This window comes from Phragmites australis, chromosome 3, assembly GCF_958298935.1.
Source record: "Phragmites australis chromosome 3, lpPhrAust1.1, whole genome shotgun sequence".
Classification (NCBI taxonomy): Eukaryota; Viridiplantae; Streptophyta; class Magnoliopsida; order Poales; family Poaceae; genus Phragmites; species Phragmites australis.
Window position 1 is genome coordinate 19832178 of NC_084923.1, and position 21122 is coordinate 19853299.

The 21122-nt window shown below is 44.4% G+C and overlaps 1 pseudogene; it reads right to left on the reverse strand.

Annotated features, from left to right (window-relative positions):
* Positions 1–7726: 7726 nt before the first annotated feature.
* On the reverse strand, positions 7727–8931 carry LOC133911052 (peroxidase 2-like; annotated as a pseudogene).
* Between the last annotated feature and the right edge of the window lie 12191 nt (positions 8932–21122).

Sequence of the window (21122 nt, forward strand, 5' to 3'; positions counted from 1 at the left end):
CCCTTATAAAAAACACAAGTTATAACAGAACCAAACAATCTACACGGTACATTGCAAATGTTCTAACGGTACCTCCCCGTCGCCTGTTGGAAGGAATCCTGCGTCGAAATTGTATCTGCATCTAGCGCATTTTTCATTCCTTCTTGTTTGCATGAGCATGTCTGCATGTCGCGGCATGCGCGTCGAGCTCTGGAGTTTCCGGAGCTTCAACGTGGGGGATGGCGCACGTCGCACGGAGCTCTGGCGCACGATTTCTGTTGTTAAGTTGTAAGCTTTCCTATTTAAGTGGAGAAGAAACAAGAAAACATCACAAGTTTCACCGCGGCACAAAAGCTCTCTCGCGTTCATCTCTGGAGTGATCATCGGGTTGTAGCTGACATTTGGTACCAGAGCTTCATGTCGGCCCCCGCCCCCCGTTTTTCCACAACCCCACGCCGACACAGTCGGCGGCATTCACCATCGCCACCACAGTAGCGCGGGTGGCAGATGGTCGTCCAGAAGGTCATCAAGGAAGGGGGCGTCGTCACCTACCCCACGCTCACCCGCTCGAATTACTCCGATTGGGTGGTGTTGATGCGCGTGAACCTGCAGGCCCAGGGCCTGTGGGATGCCGTCGACACCGGTGATGTGCCGTTCCACGAGGACCGGCAGGCCCTCTCAGCCATTCTGAGAGCCGTGCCACCGGAGATGCTTCGGCCACTCGCCGAGAAGGACAACGCCAAGGACGCGTGGGATGCCCTCAAGTCCATGCGAGTAGGAGCTGATCGCGTGCAGGAATCGCGAGCACAGAAGCTTCGCCAGACGTTCGAGTCCATGCGATTCAAGAATGGCGAGCTCGTGGAGGATTTCAGCCTCTGCCTCCAGGGGGTGGTGAGCGATCTCCGCCTCCTAGGTGAGGAAATTTCCGAGGAAAAGGTTGTCCGGAAACTTCTTCGTGTCGTCCCTCGTAGGTACCGTCAAATTGCAATGTCAATTGAAACACTCGTCGACCTCCGCACCCTATCGATCGAAGACCTCACCGGCCGGCTGCACACTGTCGAGGATCGAGGGGATTTGGATGATGAGGATGGCAGACAAGCTCTACTCACGGAGAAGGTGTGGACGACCCGCTCTGGCAAGCACAATGGAGACTCTTCCTTGCGCGGTACCGCGACTAGAGTTAATGCGGCGCAACCCGCTCACGCGGCCGTCGTGATCGCGGGGAAGACGGAGGAGGAAGCGGTGTGAAGAATGTGCCATCACAGGCCGCGGGCCGCGATCACGAGAAGCTGGCCCAAGCAAACTTGCTCATGGCCGAACCGCAGCAGACCGATGGCTATGACGAGCTCACCTTGCTGATGGCCTAGGTCTGCCAGCTGGAGCCCACCCTCGAGCCTACAGCGTCCAATGGTCCTCTCCATCTCAACGAAGAACGAGCACTCACAACGCTCTGGGAGAACGACGACGAGCCGGCCGATCCAGAATGGATCCTGACCGGAGCTCGCGGTGTCTTCTCCGAGCTCGACACCTCCATCCACGGCACCATCAAGTTCGGCGATGCGCCGCGTGTCTGCATTGAGGGCCGCGGGACAGTACTGTTCGCCTGGAAGAACGGCGACCATTGCGCACTCACCGGCGTCTACTACATCCCAAAGCTGTGAAGCAATATGGTGAGCCTCGGTCAACTCGATGAGGCGTGTTGTAAGATGGAGATCGAGGACAGGGTCCTTACCCCGCGTGACCCCCAGCGCCGTCTCCTTTGTCGGGTCCGCCGGGGGGCTGGGCGCCTGTATGTGCTGAACGTCGACATTGTACAACCCGTCTACCTCGCCACACACGGCTCTGAGGAAGCCTGGACCTGGCAGGCCAGGTTTGGGCATCTCAATTTTGACTCATTCCACGCGCTGGTCTGTCGTGGCATGGTACGCGGGATGCCGGAATTGGAAGGCGTGAATCAAGTGTGCGACAGCTACCTCATCGGGAAACAGAGGAGGTCGCCGTTCCCCGCAGCAGCAAGCTTCCGAGCCTCGGTGCACCTCGATTTGGTTCACATGGATATTTGCGGTCCCATCTCTCCGGCTACCACGGTGGTAAAAAAATATTTTCTGCTGCTAATTGACGATCTGACTCGCTATATGTGGCTATACCTGCTGACGGCAAAAGGTGAGGCATCGGCGGTGATCAAGCGGTTCAAGGAGAGCATTGAAGTAGAGACCGGCAGCAAGCTTCGTATCCTCCGCACAGATCGCGGCGGGGAGTTCACTTCTGTGGAATTTGGTCTGTACTACGCGAACGAGGGCGTTGTTCAGCAACTGACTGCGTTGTATTCACCACAACAAAACAGTGTTGTCGAGCATTGAAATCAAACTGTGGTGGCAATGGCGTGGTGCATGATGAAGGCCAAGGACATGTCGGGAGAGTTCTGGGGATAGGCAGTGACCACCGCCGTGTAGAATCCTCAACTGCTTGCTGACAAAAAGTGTCCAGTGTCCGGGACAAGACTCCCAACGAGGTGTGGCACGGTCAAACACTTGCTGTGCATCACTTCCGCACATTCGGCTACGTCGTCTACGTCAAGGAGGTCAAGCCGCACCTGAAGAAGCTTGACGACCGCAGCAGTGCGATGGTATTCCTTGGCTACGAACAGTGCTCCAAGGCCTATCGCGCATATGACCCCATATCCAAGCGGGTGTGTGTCACGCGCGACACGGTGTTCGACGAGGCGACGGCGTGGTATTGGGGGGAGTCCGGGGAACCCGCAGCAACCTCTCCATCAAGCTCGTTCACCGTGCATTATGAGGTGGCAGAAGGTGCCGCCTCCTCTGGTATGGACCCAGGCGCCCCTGCTCCGGCATCGCCACTACTGGGAGCGATGCCGCCAATCGCCGCACCAACACCAGAGCCCTCGATCGAGTTCGTGAGCCGCCTGCTACCTCACCAGATGTTGACGATGACAATGGCGCACCTCGGAGATTCAGGACCATCGCAAACATCCTCGACACCACGATGCCAGTGGAGCTCGAGTCGGACGAGCTCCACTTAGCCGCTACAGAGGAGCCAAACACCCTGGCCGATGCGGAGCAGGACAAAAACTGGTGCAAGGCAATAGAGGAAGAATTAACCTCAATCAGAGAAAACAACACCTAGAGCTACGCCGATCTCTCCCCTTGCAAGCGCCTGATTAGGTTAAAATGGGTCTACAAGCTAAAGAAAGATGAGACCGGTGCCGTGGTCCGACACAAGGCACGACTGGTGGTGAAGGGGTATGTTCAGCGTCATGGGATCGATTTTGATGAAGTTTTCGCTCCAGTTGCAAGGATGGAGTCAGTACAACTTTTGCTCGCTGTCGCTGCTCACGCGGGCTGGGCAGTCCACCATATGGATGTGAAGATGGTGTTTCGAAAGGCGAACTGGAAGAGGAGGTGTTCGTCTCTCAGCTGTCGGGATTTGTCGACACCGAACAACCCAACAAAGTACTCCGTTTGCATCGCGCACTCTGGGACACCAAGCTGGAAGTGAGCCTACGTGAGCTGGGATTCACACGGAGTGCCACAAAGCACACCGTGTACATGTGTGGCAACGGCGACACACGTCTCATCCTCGGCATCTATGTCGATGATCTCATCATCATCGGCGCTCAAGCGGAGGAGATCCAGAAGTTCAAGGGTGAAATGCATACCCTATTTCGCATGAGTGACCTCAGGTTACTTAGGTACTACCTAGGCATCGAGGTCCATCAAAGCGCCGACGGCATCACCATTACCCAATCAGCCTACGCATTGAAGTTTCTCAAGATCGGTGGGCCAGAAGGATGCAATCCAGCTTGCGTCCCCATGGAACCAAGGCTGAAGCTGTCGAAGAACTCAAACAGGCCGGCGGTCGACGCTACCCTGTACCACAGCCTGGTGGGCAGTTTGCGGTACCTCGTGCACACACGTCCAGACCTCGCATTCACCGTCAGCTATGTTAGCTGTTTTATGGAATCCCCACGAGACGATCACCACCGACGGACGGTGCTTAAATGATGCAAAGCGGTCTATGGTGCCCGAACTCCTCTCCCGAACTACCCCAAGGAACTTCTCTGGGGCAGAAGATACCCCTAACACCGCCCATATCTCATCTCATCCTCACAACTCACCCAATCAACACCATCAATATTATCATAGTGAACCGTAATTAAACCTATAGCTCGCGAGCAATGGAACAGTTCACCACTCGACTTCTACCGGTGACCTATGCATCGCTAAGAATTTGAATGATCTTGCAAATTAGACATCAACAATATCGCCAAGGCTACAAGGATGTGGATATTCAATAACTCAAGGTAGAGGTAATGCAATCAACATAGGTTCTACCCACATAAACCTAACATTTACTCGCTCCATATGCAAACATACATAGAGCATATCTTATCAATTTTAGACTCCACACTTCAATTCAAAGGGTGCAATATGCTTAGATGCTTGCCTTGCTGCTCTGGTGGTTGCCTGATACTCTCCACACAACACTCACAGAACTCCGGGAGGTTAGCGTCACCTTCAACCACGATCACGCCATGCTCCAGTTCTTCATTCACTAAAGAAGAACGCATGCTATGATGAGCATGAATGAAGTGCAACAATGTATGCTACAATATGATATGATGAAATACCATAAAATATGCTTTACAATGCATCAAAATATCTAGCTAGTAGAAGTCATAAGAAGACTAGCAAAATTGGTTTCATAATTTTTGGACTTGTGAAGAATTAACAGTGAATTAATGAAGCCTCAACATAATTAATTTATCTCAAAAATTTATTTAATTATTTCATGGCTGGGAATATTTTTAATAGGTATACTAGGGTATTACGAAAATAAAAAAATTGGTTTCATAATTTTTGGAGCTACAGAGAATTTATTATGAATTTTAAAAATTTCGTAAACAGTGAACTACGGTGAAACGGTACTATCTGAGTTGACCGCAGTCAGACAGTCAACATGGGAGGTCAGAACATCGGGAGTGGTGGTCAGACCATGGGAAAACACGGTCAGACCACCGACGTGTAGATAGATTTGGGGTCTGACAGTCAAACCAACCCAGCGGGCGATCCGACTCCTGGAACGGCGGTCAGACCGCTATAAAATGGGGTCAAACCTCCTCTATCGCGTAGGATAACATGCACATGACAAAAATGACCAAAACTCGGTTATTGCTTCTAATGGTGGTGGAGGCTATTGTTGAGCTTGCTGAGCTCAAATCCGGTTAATCTAGCCACAGGGAGGGAATGAGACGGGGTTTAGGGTGCTCACCACATCCCAAGAAGCCCGTGGCCCGGTCGTGGAGGTTAGGGAATGGTCGGAGCTCGAAATCACCGTCGGGGAGGTGGTGGACGGCTTGAAGAGGAAGAAGACGTTGCCAAAGAGCTTAGGCTCGACGAGGAAAACCACCTCCAATGGGGGAGCTCGCCGGGGACCTCCTCCTTGGGCTACTCCCCCTCTCCTTGGCTTGGTTGGGGAAATAAAGGAGCAGCACCTCCTGCTACTTGGTGTGGGAGAGGGAGAGAGTGTAGGAGAGTGTGCACATGGGGGAGAGAGAGCAAATGAGATAGTGAGAGAGTGAGAGAGGCAATCGACCACCTTAAGTCGAGCCTCAGTATGATGGTGGTTAGACCGCGATTGGCTCCGGTCGGATCGTGGGAAATCCACGTGGCAGCCCACGTGGTAGCGTACCTGGCAGTCAGACCACGGGGAACCCTGGTCAGACTTCGAGGGGGTTTTTTTGCTGAAATTTTTCTAAGTCTCCCCTCATAAACCTCCTTCTATTCTTTTCCTTCTCCAAGATATTTAGGGATTCTCCAAAGCACTCTAAACCATCTCTAAGGTATTTGAAACATGTTTAACTAGTCTTTGATAGGCAAACACGTGTAAGCACATGCGATAACAATCACGCATGCTTAATTACAAAATTAGCATTTTTGGGATATGAGAGAGTTCCAGTGGTGATTGTTTGGGTAACTGAATCATCTTTCTTATTTTCAAGTTTGTTGATGTGTGCTATGAAATGGTATAGCATCGGTACATCATTGACATATTAGAAGAGAGAAATAATGTGTGGATATTGCCAGCTAGATAGAGAGATTAGTTTATTAAGTTGTAAAGAGAGTTCACGTGTATAATAGAATCAATTATATGGCAGTGTAAATAAAGATTGCAATGTATACACATGCATATCACCAATGCAATATATTGGTTGATTTAGTCCAAAAGAGAGTTCAATATGTATGGATATAGCCAACTTAAAAGAATGTGTTTTTAATATAGACTTCTGGTTGTCTGCATTGTTTCTTGTTTTTCTATGTGTGGAACATACGCATGACTTGTTAGTTTTATGTTCCTCAGTAGCAAAAGGTTTTATCTATACTGACACTCTGTTTGATTAGGTTGTGGATAGGGTGCATTTTTTTCAAGGTTGTTTTAGAATTAGAATTTTTGACTCATGAATTATGTAGTATATCATTTTTGCATATTCTGTGAAAGTTAGGACTGTTATGACATGGTATGTTGTTCATTGTGGTCGGCAAAATATTCTCAAGTTGGGAGGAATGCCACACACAACTTAATGGTTCAAAGAAGCATGTTACAAAGGATACAAGTCCAAACATGAAGATGTTGTGGCATACAACAGTTAAGTCATCAGTCATCTAAGCTGAGCTAAAATTGGCTAACTTGGAAAATAAGAAGAAGTGTGATTTCACGTGTAAAGATGCCATAATCCTTGTTCTGGTTATAATCATCATTATTTTGCTATCCACGGGAGTTTCAGGAGCTGATTCCATCACTTATGTTGTTGCCCTCATCATATCACGGACGTCGTGTATTATCACTTAACAGTGATATGCAGGTTTTGGTCTATCATGAACTGGTAGTGACTGTGATTAACTCTTAGCTACGGTAGGCATGGTGATCAGAGCAGCATCAGATGTGAAGAGCACCTTGCATTGTGTGCAAGGTCGTTATCATAGTAGTGGTTGTTAAACACGTTGCGGGTGAAGATGTTCTGGTTCTCGGTGGAATCAGGTTGGCAGGACTCCGTCTCCTCATTATGTTGGCAAACCAGGCGCTGATCTCGGAGGGGACAGCAAGGCAGTCGGGGATGAAGGATGAGCAGTGAAAGCAGACGATCGTGTGCGTGCATGAGAGCATGATCATGTTCATTCACAAGGAAATCAATGCAAAATTTCGGAATCCAATTAAGGGCAAAAGTTGGTGTAAATCCAAGAGCAATTTGATGCTCATTCACAAGGAAATCAATGCAAAAGTTGGGAATCTTTGTACTTTTGAGGGCAAATGAAAACGGAGGAATAAAAAACCAACATGAGCTGCGTGCTACTTCAAGCTGGTGCATGTTGATCCGGGCAGTGGCGTCAGACTGTTCTCAAAGTGGAGGTTTGAAGCAAATGAACCAGAAAGAGAATTATTCTGCCAAAATCACCGACCGTGGTAGCCGATCTTGATGCGGTGTCCCATTGCACATGATCGTATCCTTCGTCAGCAGTAGGATGGCAGCTGAGCTTGGCATTCGATTCAATGACAAGTATGAGACATCTAGGTGCTAGCTTATTATATAGCCCAATTTCATGGATGCCAAAGTCTCAAATACAAAGCTCGAGAGATTAAAAAACGAGTGTTACATCTTTATTCAGTGACAGTACACATTCTCGACGAACATTGCAAGGAATACAACAACAATAGCCAAAAGAATAAAGAAATAAAACCAGGTATCCGCGAAGAATTTTCCGCTGGTGTGTAAAAAAAGGAAAAAAATCGAGGTGCTCCCGAAATTTCACAAACGAACAAACCAATAGTCATGCATGCATGGCTGCATCCGGTTGATGATCAGTAGTTGGGACGACCATAGTTTACGACCCTGCAGTTTTTCCTTATCTCGCCCTGGTTGCCGATCTTCACCTCGATGCCGGCCATCTTGACAAAAGCCTTCGCAAACTTATCCTCCCACCACCCGGGGATGAAGGCGTTGTCATTAACCATCTTTGCCGTGGCAGGCGTGGTGATCAGCGCAGCGTCAGACGTGAAGAGCACCTTGTGCTCGAGCACGTTCTTGTAGTACTGGTTGTCGAACGCGTTGGGAGTGAAGATATCCTGGTTCACGGTGGGGTCGTTTCCCGGGGTCGGGTTGGCAGGACACCGCCTCTTCAGTATGTTGGCAAACCAGGCGCTGATGTCGGAGGGGACGGCCAGGCGGTCGGGGACAAAGGATGAGCAGTGGGAGCGGCCCACAGTGTGCGCTCCCGAGAGCACAACCATGTCCTCGGCGTCGAGGCCCTTGGCAGCGAAGCTGTTGATGAGCTCAGTGATGTTGAAGAACGGCGGTGGCAGGTTGTTGCGGGCATGTTGATCTTGACCTTGAACCTGCTGAGAAAGTAGGTGGCGTCTCGGGCGGCGAAGGCGACGATGTCTGCACAGGAGACAATGCCAGGGCAGGTCTTCTCTACGGCGTCCTTGGCCGCGACAATCACCTCGAATCCGCGCAGGCTGGGCATGTTGGGGGGGCTCAACTTCTCCGGCTGCGGGTTCACCGGTGTCGGGTCTAGCAGGACAGAGCCATCACATCCCTATACATATACACATACACCTCGCGTCAAACTCACATTGTTAATGGCTAGTTCCTTATAGAATCCCTTCAGAATTCATTCATCGTGCATATACCTGGACGAAGCAGTCGTGGAAGACGAGACGGATGAGGCCGGCACCAATGCCGGCATTCTTATAGACGAACTTCTTCACCTCATCCCTCACAATGGCCTCGACACGAGGGCACGTCTTCTTGTAGTAGCCCACCTCCAGGCCCTGGCAAGCTGACGCAAGCACCAAGGTGCATGTCACCGCCACGACGAGCCGGAACGAACCAGCCATTGTCTTCGATCGTGCTCTAAGCCTTTGTACTTGAGTGTAGATGACAAGTGATGAATTGCTGCACGTTTGAATGGCTATTTATAGATGGAGATAGTGACTAGGTAAGGTGACGGACTCGAAGTTGTTAGTTGGATCCATAGTTTATTATGGAGTAACAATTGATTAGTAATCTAGCTGTTACGTTACAGCACATGGAGGCCGCAACCACAATTAGTTACTCACCTGTGCTGCCTGTGGTTTATTCCCTCAGTTCGTTGACTCAATTCTTTTTTCTCTTGTTGAGAATGTTCCAAAAGCACGATTTCTTTGCATCCAATTCCTCTCTCTCTCATTCAGAGAAGACAAATTTGAAGTGAGAAGTAATAAGTAATCGTTTCTCGGGGGAGCACGGATAATTGTATCCTCTTTAGAGACGACAAAATTGTATCTTAAATTGTTACCAAAAAATTTACATTAATGGATTGAAGTGGCACGTATAATTCTTCTGCTTAATTGTTGTCCAAGAAGCTCATCAAAAACAGTTCAACACTCCTATAGGAGCGGCAAGAAAAGGCCCCGCATTTCAATGTTACATTCAGGTTATCGAAGACAGACTGGACAAATGATGGCAATAATAATGCTAGTTCGGAGGCTCTGCAGCCGTGGTACATCCCCTCATGGAAAATGTTTGATTTTCCTTTCAATGTTGTGAAATTATGCGTGATAAAAAAAATTAGATTTAGTGATGAAACTGGAAAAACAAAGTGATTTAGTATTATAACATTGTTGATGTGCATGTGTTGATAATATGTTATTTGGATATGCTTGTGGTAGCATAGTAATATTTTGTGATATTAATAAATGCAATATACTTGTGTAAGTGATATCGTGTTGTCTCCCATTATGTCAAGTTGGAAGTTGGAAAGAACTTATGCTCAAAAATTTGGTTGCTTGCTTGTTCATATGCAGGTATGTCCTAATGGAAAATCTGGTCTGATGTGAGTTTGTCCGATCTTCCGAATGTAATATGATAGGTCGATTTAGTGGAGTTTTGACATTGATGATCTAAAGGTTTCGACCAGAATAGTAAAAAAAAACCCTCGCAACCACTATACCACTATTCTGTGGTTATCAATCGTGCCAAGACACGATTGACCTCGCTAATAAGACTTTTCCTATAAACGAATTGAGAACACAAACAGGAATAAGTAGATGCAATCTGAATATTACGGATTACCGATGAAGTACTCGAGTTTGGGATTCTACAAACCAATAATCGATGAAACTATCTAAAATAGAATAATCTAAGCAAAATTCAAGCCTAAAATACAACAACTACTATGTATATATAGAGGGATATGAAGAGGCCATCCTAGGGTTGTGTGGACCTGAGAAAAGACGTACACAACCTAAACTCCGACCCCAACATGATTATATGACCCAACAAGGTCCAAGAGAGTGATGTGGCACCTTATTCCTTTAATTCTGACTAAGCTATAAGGAATATTTGGTCGAACTCATATCCATTGGACATGAGTAGTCATAAGCTTTTTTGCAAGTCTAAGATTATCTGAATTGGACTCCATATGCGAGAGTTATGCATGTTTTACTAACGTGTTGTCATAAGATTCCGAGTTGAATTTGTTGTTCGACTTGAGCTCGACTTGTTGTTAAAGTAGATTTGACACTCGAGTGATTACGTCCAGGTGAGCTTGTAATGTCTCTCTCATATTTCTAAGTAATAAAATATCACAGAAATTTAGTAGTAATCCATCCAATAAGGCATGAACGGTGAGAAATGAATTCTCCTGGTGATTTAATTGTCACGCGGATGTTCTTGTATGATTTAAGGATTATTAGCAGTATTGCTCATATTTGAAGTAGCCATGTCCTCATTATGGTTGGTAAATGGGATTGGAACTAAGTTTATAGAGGAACTAGGATTAAGACAGGCTAGATTAAAGATGTCTAAATGAGCCGTGCCTACTAGAACGGCCCGAAGTACGACAATATAGGCACGGCCTAAGCACGGCCCGGCCTGAGGCTAGACGGTGAATATATTGCTGAAAAAATATCTCAAGTAGTTGAAGACTTTGGTCTGACAAATAAAATATTTTCTATCACTTTAGATAATGCCGGTGCAAACTCTGGATCTATGGATATTCTTACTCCATTGTTTAATACATATGCTGAATCTTTTTTGTTACATCAACGATGTGCTTGTCATATTATCAATCTTATTGTAAAATCCGGTTTGAAGAGGTTGTCGCAATACCTAGACGATTTTCGTACTGCAATATCTTTTGTAAACTCCTCTAACCAACGAATTGCAGCATATAAGTAATATTGTGTTGCAATGGGTGTGCGTCCACGTAAGGTTGCTGTGGATATGACGATAAGATGTAACTTTTCTTTCATGATGCTCAAAAATATTATGCCATATAAGAGCATATTTGGTGTATTTATTCATACACACTATCATCAGCATGAAGGTCAAACTTTACTCACGGAAGCGGATTGGTATGTTGCAGAAAGGATACTAGGGTTTCTTGAATTTTTTATGATTCAACTGTAAGTTTATTGGGAGTTTTTTATCCAACATCTTGTTTAGTAGTGCATAATATGATTGAAATTGCTACTCATTTAAACATGTATGAAAATGACAAACTTCTAAGAGATTGTGTAGTTCCTATGAAATATAAATTTTTAAAATATTGGAAAGAAATTCCTTTATTGTATGCATATGCCTTTATTTTAGATCATAGAGCTAAAATCGCAGGTTTTTGTTGAGTTCTCACAATTCTAGGTGATGCTCTTGACCATGATTATTCTACTTATTATACTAATGTTTGTTCTAAGTTATTCAATATTTATAGTAAATATGAAACAAAGTATGCCGGAGTTCGCTTGCAACGACCTCCACTAGCACCCACAACCAGTAACAAGACAACAACGTGGGGAAAAATATTTGGTGGAGGTTCTTTATCAAGAAGTTTAGAATCTTCGTCACGATCGACTACGTGTGACTGCTGGAATTCCAAGATCCAGAGGGGAGCTAACTACCTTTATCGACAGCGATGTTATCAGCCATGAACAAGAAAATTTCAACATATCGCAATGGTGGCATGAGCACAAGATGAATTATCCAGTGCTTTCACTGTTAGCACGAGATTTGTTAACGGTTCCCGTATCTACAGTTTCTTCTGAGGCTGCCTTCAGTCTTACTGGAAGGGAAATCGAAAAGAGAAGAATAAATTTGTCAAGTGAGATGGTTGAAATACTCACCATAGTAAAAGATTGGGAACAAGCTGAAGCATGAATGTAACACATTGCAGAGAACACTGAGCTTGAAGATTCATTCCAAAATTTGTATCTAGATGTTGATAAGAACATGTAATTTTTAATTTTTTTGAGCTAGATTGTACTCTTTTTTTCTTTATTAGAAATGTTTTTAATGAAGCAACCTATCAATAAAGCTCATTTTTAGAATTAATTATGTGTACCTATTATTTCTATCTTTTTATATTATTAATGATTTTTTTATTTTTTTTCAAAAATGACCCGCCACCCACCTCTTGTCTTGGCCTATAAATACCATCTCAAACTCCCTGTGATCCCATCAACCACTCATCTCTCTTTTTCTACTTGCTAGCCAGTAGCCACTTGCCCACTTTAAGAGATCAATTCCATATTTCCCTTCATGGATTATGATGCCGAGAACTCGCGTGCATGGTTATGGGTGTTGCAACATTTTGAAAATGTCTTTAGAGAAATTAACGGAGAACAGGTAAGATTCGTTAAGTGTAATATATGCAGCAATGAATTGAGTGCCAGATCTCCAAATAGAATGGGACACTTGAGGAGGCATATTAAATATTGCAAGCAAAATTCTAGGGTTTCTAATGAAACCATTTAATTTTCCGAGCATAGCCATAGGTTGTACTTTTTTTCTTCTAGTAGAATGGTTTTTAATGAGGCAAGCAATCAATAAAGCTCTTTTTTTATTTTCAATAATTTTTTTGATTTTTTTGGAATTCTGTAGCTATTTTTTTATTTTTTTTCTATTTTCGGAGTGCTGCCGGGTCAAGCGTGCCTCCACCGTGCCCGCCGGCCCGGCCACCGTGCCACCGACCTGCCACCGTGTCCACCGAGCCCCATCGTGCCGCCAGACCCGTTGTGCCGGCCAGGTCCGTCATGCTGATCGTGCCGTGGGCCGACCCGACACAGCACGACCCGTTACAATAGTCGGGCCTATCGGGCTGTACCGTAGCCGGGCCAGCCCAAATGGCCCATTTGATCTTCTCTGGGCTACATAATAATACACGTGAAGATAATAATACACGTGAAGATGAAAAATATCTTGTTCCCTCTAGCTATAGTCTGAGCAAGGCAGAGAAAATTGCAATGTGTAAGTGCTTGCATGGAATCAAAGTTCCATCTGCTTACTCTACCAACATAAAAAACTAGTAAACATGAAAGATTTAAAATTAACTGGCATGAAGTCTAATGATTGTCATGTGATGATAACACAATGTAACACCCTAATTTTCAGAATTTACAACTTTTTAAAAAAATTCAAGATTATTGAATAGCTTCACCAGTAGCATAGGTTTAAAACCTATTTTCTTAATCAATGAATCAATCAATATGGGTTATTATTTTATGTGCATTCCATGCTGAGTTTTGTTAGAAGCCAGGTAAATGCATTAGAGTTCTTTTTCTTTTTCTTTTTCTTTTTCTTTGGTGTTTGAGTGAAAAAGATTTTGAAAAGATTTTACAAAACTCTGTAGTAAGCTAGTTAAGGATCTCAATAGTTGGAATTAAAAATCTTTGAATTCATCATCTATTCAATCCTTGATCATACCTGATCCTTCTCCATCACAATTCAAATCTTATCCAAATCCTTGTTTAAATCCAATCTCTCCTCTTTCTCAAATTCTACCCAAATCCATTCAAATTCCTTATCTACTCCTATTCTTGTTCAACCTCATTTTTCATTTCTCTTAAATTCACTCCAAGCTCAATTCAAATTCAAACCCAATTCAAATTTCTTTGCAAAAGTTTCTTTTATAATTTTACATATACCTAAAGTGTCTTTGGGCTCAATTTTGCTCAAGTCCAAACCCTTAGCCAAGTCTTCTAGATGCCTCAATCTGGATCCACAAAATCTGGAAATTTTCGCGGAGTGATGGACAACCTCATCTTCCCATGAAGTTTTGGAGTTCAAAACGGCCTTAAATGCTAATCTTGGTAATACCAAAGTTGTAAGTCTCATTAAGAGCTTGGATTTGAACCTATGGTAGTTACCTTTTGGATAAAGGAGCTAGGAGTTATGTCCCGTGAAATCAGTGTTGCGCAGATAAGTCTCAGTTCAAATAGTTTATCTTGTGACGCATTTTCGAAAATCAAGATAGCATTTCTAGAAGTTCCAATGAATACCAAAGATGTATATCTCTTCGAGTATTACAATTTAGAGTCTAGAAACGGCCAATTTGGAGTCCGAACGGTGGAGATATCGTCCTCGGAATAGAGAGCTACAAAAAAAGAAATCCTAACCGATTCGAACTTGAACCCGATTTGTGTCTGGTTTGGACTCCACCACAACCAGCCGCTCCTAGCCCTATAAATAGGTGCTGCACGTCCTCCCTACCCCTATTCCATGCCTCCAAGCCTTAGCCACCATAGGTGCCCTGTCCATGCGCCGCAGTTCGCTGGAGCCGATGCCGCCACCGCACGTGATGCGCTACCTCGTCGCCGTCTCCGCGAATCCTCCTTCTCCGATCGTCAAAGCAAGGTGAGGACCCCTACTTTCCCTTCCTTAACTCTGTTTTACCATCATATTAAGTCTCTAATCAAGCCCTAGCCCTGGCCAAAGCCCAATTTGCGCTGCCACGGTCATCACTGTCGTGGAGAGCCATGTGACCGCTAATTGGCATTGACGTTCCCGGCCGACCAAAGCTCAAATCGCCATGCCCTTCCACCAACACATACCCTTGATGTTTTCCACACCCTCACCAACCAGGTCATCCATTAGAGCATCCAAACCGTTGGGATCAAGGTTGACATTCTCGTTGTCCAGTTTCTGGACGCGCTATGCACGTGCACCTAGTTTGCTGTTACGCACCAGAAACTCGGCGAAGTTTGATGTTTGGATCGCGTGAGAGCACCGAGATCATTTTGGTGTCTGGTTGCATAGACAATTGATGTATAAGCAGATAGAGTATGCTCAGCTGACTGTGTTGGCTCATGGACCGTCAACTACAATCCTCACATTTCAAGGATATGACATAAATGGCTATACATTTTATACGAGAGCTTAGGATAATAAGAGCGCCAACTAAAATAGCAGTGTCCGTATAAATGCCTACGACTGTAGTGGAAATAGGGAGACCTATTACGGATTCATAGAGGAGATCTGGGAGCTCGACTATGAAGTGTTAAAGGTTCCTCTTTTCTGGTGACAATGGGTCAGACTCCTAGGGGGTGTGAAGATCGATAAGTATGGTATGATTACAATGGACCAAAAAATCGTTGGATACAAAGAAGAACCATTTGTACTTGTGAATGATGTTATGCAAGTCTTCTATGTAAAGGATTTGGACCCGGCTAACAAGAAAGAGCGCCACGTGGTTCTTCATGGAAAAAGAAGGTTTATCAGAGTGGAGAATATTGTTGACGAGGAACTACAATCAATTCGATGTGCTACCTCCTTTCGAAGAGAATGTCGACCTAGGTCCCATGGAAGACGCTGATGAACCTCCCTATATACGTCGTGATCATAATGAAGGGTGCATCGTTAAGGCAAAGTAGTTAAAATGTACTAATTACTATGTATGAATTTGTTTATGATGCAATTATACCTCATTTTTGTTATGTAAGCTTCAATTTGTAATTTATGGTGGAAGATATCTTTATTATTGATCATATTGATTTTTAATTTTTAATAATGAATTAGCAATAGCACAAGCTAGCACTATTGCTATGTATTACTATTTTTATTTTTAATGAATTACCTATAGTTATGAGCATATTTAATTTCAATTTCTAATGAATTTAAATATTTATCGATGAAATTAAGATATATATGAAGCTCTAATTATTATTTTTAATTAATTAGCAAGCCCCAATATAGAAACTTAGGTATGAACATATTTATTTTAATTTTTTATTGAATTAGATAATTGAACCAGGAAATTTAGGTATATACAAAACTTAATTTTAGTATATAGCAAGTTCAAATTTAGATAAATATGTATTAGGATTTTAGGTCAACAGAATATTAATAAATATAGATAGTATAAACTCAATTGAAATCACTTGAGTAGCGCAACGGTTTATTCGGTCTTACTTGGTGCAGGTCGTGGGTTCAAGTCTTAGTGCATGCGCAAAGCTAAAAAAAAAATTTGTACCCCATGACACAAGCAGTAAAAGGGGTTTCACTATCGGTGGACATATTGTGACGACAGTGAAACTGATTTCATTGCTAGTGGACTTATTGGGCCAGCAGTGAAAGTAGTTGCACTACCGGTAGTCTTCTTGAGCTAGCAATGAAGGTACCATTTCATTATCGGTGATCATATTGAGTCGGCAGTGCAAGTCCTCCCCTATAAAATGGCTCGACGCCTTGTGCCCTTTGATGCTTAGAAAATTTTGCCCTTCCCTATGCCCTCCGCCGAAACAACTCCCGACGCTGAGAAGCCCACACCCCCGGAGGACCATGAGCTCGCACCGACGAGCCCGTGCTTGCTGTCCCTGTCCTCTTCGACGTCATCGTCCTCCTTCCTGGCGCCATTGCTGTCCTCCTCCCTAGCGTCATTCCCATCCTCCTCGACACCCAGCCCACGCACTCCACCGCCCAGACCCTTACCGTATTGCAGCTACCGGCCATTCTGAGCTTTAAGTTTGTGCTACATTTGACTGATTTGAGCTTCGAGGGGGTTCCAATGGTGATTGTTGGGGTAATTGGTCGGTCATATAGACCACATTAGCTTGGAATGTTGGATTAGAGGAGGAGAGGAGAAGGGGTTTGAGAGGAACCATCCAAACAATATTCAAGTTAATCATCAAGTCGATCATTTACATAATCACGACTTCGATGATTAACCAGAATATCCTCCCGGTAGTCCCGGGACATGTTTTGTGCCCAAGATCGGAACACATATCTTTCCAACATAAGCAACACAACCAAGCGTAACAAATAGCGAGTAATTCAAATTATATTACAGAAAAAGGCCATAAGGTTAAGTACATTAATATGTGAGCACCTATGCTTAACCAACATACCCTGTAACCAACAACTTGCACATAAATGTAAATGGAAACATAGCAATACATCAATAGCCAACATCAACATTTCCAAAAAAACCATCCATACCATCATCCCATACTTGTAACTCTACGACTGATGCGGATGGACATAAGCGTGCTCATGACCAAGAGCCCGGCAATTCAAATTGTTTTTATAGCCTGCAGGGGTACTCCTTTACCTACACGACTCGAAGACCATACGGCTCACGTGTCCGCATAGGTCCACGCAAGGGGGTACACGAGTCAACCTTTCCCAATAAGCCCCAACCGTTTGCTCATGCACCGATAGATGCAGGGGTCACCCAGAACTACTCCCGGAGCAAACTGGATACCCCTACAAGCCCACCCGCTCACGCCATCGACTCGCACGCCAAAATGCCATAGCTACAAAGTTATTCAGCTTGTCGTTCCTATAATTTGACATGTAGTAAGTACGGAAAGTGCTAAAGCTAACGGCACCGACAGACGGTGCTTAAATGATGCAAAGCGGTCTATGGTGCCTGGACTCCTCTCCCGAACTACCCCAAGGAACTTCTCCGGGGCAGAAGACACCCCTAACACCGCCCACATATCATCTCATCCTCACAACTCACCCAATCAACACCATCAATATTATCATAGTGAACCATAATTAAACCTATAGCTCGCGAGCAATGGAACAGTTCACCACTCGACTTCTACCGGTGACCTATGCATCGCTAAGAATTTGAATGACCTTGCAAATTAGACATCAACAATTTCGCCAAGGCTACAAGGATGTGGATATTCAATAACTCAAGGTAGAGGTAATGCAATCAACATAGGTTCTACCCACATAAACCTGACATTGACTCGCTCCACATGCAAACATATATAGAGCATATCTTATCAATTTTAGACTCCACACTTCAATTCAAAGGGTGCAATATACTTAGATGCTTGCCTTGCTGCTCTGGTGGTTACCTGATACTCTCCACACAACACTCACAGAAATCTGGGAGGTTGTCGTCACCTTTAACCACGATCGCGCCATGCTCCGGTTCTTCGTTCACTAAAGAAGAACGCATGGATATGATGAGCATGAATGAAGTGCAACAATGTATGCTACAATATGATATGATGAAATGCCATAAATATGCTTTATAATGCATCAAAATATTTTTCCTAGCTAGCAGAAGTCATAAGAAGACTAGCAAAATTGGTTTCACAATTTTTGGACTTGTAAAGAATTAACAGTGAATTAATGAAGCCTCAACATAATTAATTCATGTCAAAAATTTATTTAATTATTTCATGTCTGGGAATATTTTTAATAGGTATATTAGGGTATTATGAAAATAAAAATATTGGTTTCATAATTTTTGGAGCTCTGATAATTTATTATGAATTTTAAAAATTTTGTAAACAGTGAACTGCGCTAAAACGGTATTATCTGAGTTGACCGCGGTCAGACCGCCAACATGGGAGGTCAGAATGCCGGGAGTGGCGGTCAGACCATGGGAAAACACGGTCAGACCACCGACGTATAGATAGATTTGGGGTCTAGCGGTCAGACCAGCCTAGCGGGCGATCCGACTCCTGGAACGGCGGTCAGACCACTATAAAATTGGGTCAAACCTCCTCTACCGCGTAGGATAACATGCACATGACAAAAATGACCAAAACTCAGTTATTGCTTCTAATGGTGGTGGAGGCTATTGTTGAGCTTGGTGAGCTCAAATCCGGTTAATCTAGCCACGGGGAGGGAATGAGACGGGGTTTAGGGTGCTCACCACGTCCGAGGAAGCCCGTGGCCCGATCGTGGAGGTTGGGGAATGGTCGGAGCTCGAAATCACCGTTGGAGAGGTGATGGATGGCTTGAAGAGGAAGAAGACGTTGCCAAGGAGCTTAGGCTCGACGAGGAAAACCACCTCCGGTGGGGGAGCTCACCAGGGACCTCCTCCTTGGGCTGCTCCTCTTCTCCTTGGCTCGGTTGGGGAAAGAAAGGAGCAGCAACTCCTGCTGCTTGGTGTGGGAGAGGGAGAGAGTGTAGGAGAGTGTGCACATGGGGGGAGAGAGCAAATGAGATAGTGAGAGAGTGAGAGAGGCAATCGATCACCTTAAGTCGAGTCTCAGTGTGCTGGCGGTTAGACCGCAACTGGCTCCGGTCGGACCGTGGGAAATCCACATGGCAGCCCACGTGGTAGTGTACCTGGCGGTCAGAGCACGGGGAACCCTGGTCAGACTTCGAAGGGGTTCTTTTGCTGAAATTTTTCTAAGTCTCCCCTCATAAACCCCCTTCTATTCTTTTCCTTCTCCATGGTATTTAGGGATTCTCCAAAGTGCTCTAAACCATCTCTAAGGTATTTTAAACATGTTTAACTAGTCTTTGATAGGCAAACACGTGTAAGCACATGCGATAACAATCACGCATGCTTAATTACAAAATTAGCATTTTTGGGACATGACAGGGTTCCAGTGGTGATTGTTTGGGTTACTGAATCATCTTTCTTATTTTCAAGTTTGTTGATGTGTGCTATGAAATGGTATAGCATCGGTACATCATTGACATATTCGAAGAGAGAAATAATGTGTGGATATTGCCATCTAGATAGAGAGATTAGTTTATTTAGTTGTAAAGAGAGTTCACGTGTATAATAGAATCAATCATATGGCAATGTAAATAAAGATTGCAATGTATACACATGCATATCACCAATGCAATATATTGGTTGATTTAGTCCAAAAGAGAGTTCAACATGTATGGATATAGCCAACTTAAAAGAATTTGTTTTTAATATAGACTTCTGGTTGTATGCATTGTTTTTTGTTTTTCTATGTGTGGAACATACGCACGACTTGTTAGTTTTATGTTCCTCAGTAGCAAAAGGTTTTATCTATATTGACACTCTGTTTAATTAGGTTGTGGATAGGGTGTAGTTTTTCCAAGGTTATTTTAGAATTAGAATTTTTGACTCATGAATTATGTAGTATATCATTTTTGCATATTCTGTGAAAGTTAGGACTGCTATGACATGGTATGTTGTTCATTGTGGTCGGCAAAATGTTCTCAAGTTGGGAGGAATGCCACACACAACTTAATGGATTCAAAGAAGCATATTACAAAGGATACAAGTCCAAATATGAAGATGTTGTGGCATACAACAGTTAAGTCATCAGTCATCTAAGCTGAGCTAAAATTGGCTAACATCGAAAATAAGAAGAAGTGTGATTTCACGTGTAAAGATGTCATAATCCTAGTTCTGGTTGTAATCATCATTATTTTGCTATCCACGGGAGTTCCAGGAGCTGATTCCATCACTTATGTTGTGGCCCTCATCATATCACGGACACCGTGTATTATCACTTAACAGTGATATGCAGGTTTTGGTCTATCATGAACTGGTAGTGACAGTGATTAACTCTTAGCCACGGTAGGCATGGTGATCAGGGCAGCATCAGATGTGAAGAGCACCTTGCATTGTGTGCAATGTCGTTATCATAGTAGTGGTTGTTAAACACGTTGCCGGCGAAGATGTTCTGGTTCTCGGTGGAGTCAGGTTGGCAGGACTCCGTCTCCTCATTATGTTGGCAAACCAGGCGCTGATCTCAGAGGGGACAGCAAGGCAGTCGGGGACGAAGGATGAGCAGTGAAAGCGGACGATCGTGTGCGTGCATGAGAGCATGATCATGTTCATTCACAAGGAAATCAATGCAAAATTTCGGAATCCAATTAAGGGCAAAAGTTGGTGTAAATCCAAGAGCAATTTGATGCTCATTCACAAGGAAATCAATGCAAAAGTTGGGAATCTTTGTACTTTTGAGGGCAAATGAAAACGGAGGAATAAAAAACCAACATGAGCTGTGTGCTACTTCAAGCTGGTGCATGTTGATCCGGGCAGTGGCGTCAGACTGTTCTCAAAGTGGAGGTTTGAAGCAAATGAACGAGAAAGAGAATTATTCTGCCAAAATCACCGACCGTG